General features: G+C 38.3%; 1 non-coding gene across 1 annotated transcript; it reads left to right on the forward strand.

Moving 5' to 3' along the window:
• Positions 1-204: 204 nt before the first annotated feature.
• LOC112615331 lies at positions 205-311 on the forward strand. Its single transcript, XR_003117324.1, has one exon. It is a non-coding gene; the product is annotated as a U6 spliceosomal RNA (small nuclear RNA).
• The last annotated feature ends 461 nt before the right edge of the window (positions 312-772 follow it).

Below are 772 nucleotides of genomic sequence, written 5' to 3' on the forward strand. Positions count from 1 at the left end.
GATTGTTTTCATAACAAGAAATTTTCTCTAAACACATTGGCTGATTGCTCCACCCTTTATTCCTTCCTACAGAAACAGAAATATTAGATGAGTGAGGTTAGGAGGACTAGTGAGAATGGTTAGCTGTTCACTCCTCTTTCTTAGGAGCCAGCTGCCCTTGGGGAACAGTCATCTGCCTTGCTGTTATTAGAAAACTTGGCTTATGTGTTCACTTTAACAGCACCTGTACTAAAATTGGAATGATACAGAGAAGATTAGCATGACTCCTACACAAGGATGATATGCAAATGTGTGGAGTGTTCCATATTTTTAATCATTGGCATCCCTCAAAGAGATGGGGAGGGCACAAACAACCTGAAAACTGTTCCAGGTTTTCATTTATAAAAACTTCCCCAACCTCTCTAGAGAAGTCAACAGTCAAACTCAAGAAATACAGATAACTCTGCAAGATTCTACAGAAGAAGATCACCCCCAAGACACATAATCATCAGATTTTCTAAGGTCAAAATAAAAGAAAGGAATGTTAAAGGCAGTTAGAGAGAAAAGGCAAGTCACCTACAAAGCGAACCTCATCAGGCTAACAGCAAGCTGCTCAGCAGAAACCTTAAAAGCCGGAAGAGATTGAGAGCCTATATAATGTTCTTAAAGAAAAAAATATTCAACTAAGAATTACATATCCAGCCAAACTAAGCTTTCTTACCAAAAAAGAAATAAAATCCTTTCCCTATAAGCAAATGGTAAGGTAGTTTGTTACCACTAGACCTGCCTGACA

The sequence above is a fragment of the Theropithecus gelada genome, chromosome 1 (genome assembly GCF_003255815.1).
Source record: "Theropithecus gelada isolate Dixy chromosome 1, Tgel_1.0, whole genome shotgun sequence".
In the NCBI taxonomy this organism is placed as follows: domain Eukaryota; kingdom Metazoa; phylum Chordata; class Mammalia; order Primates; family Cercopithecidae; genus Theropithecus; species Theropithecus gelada.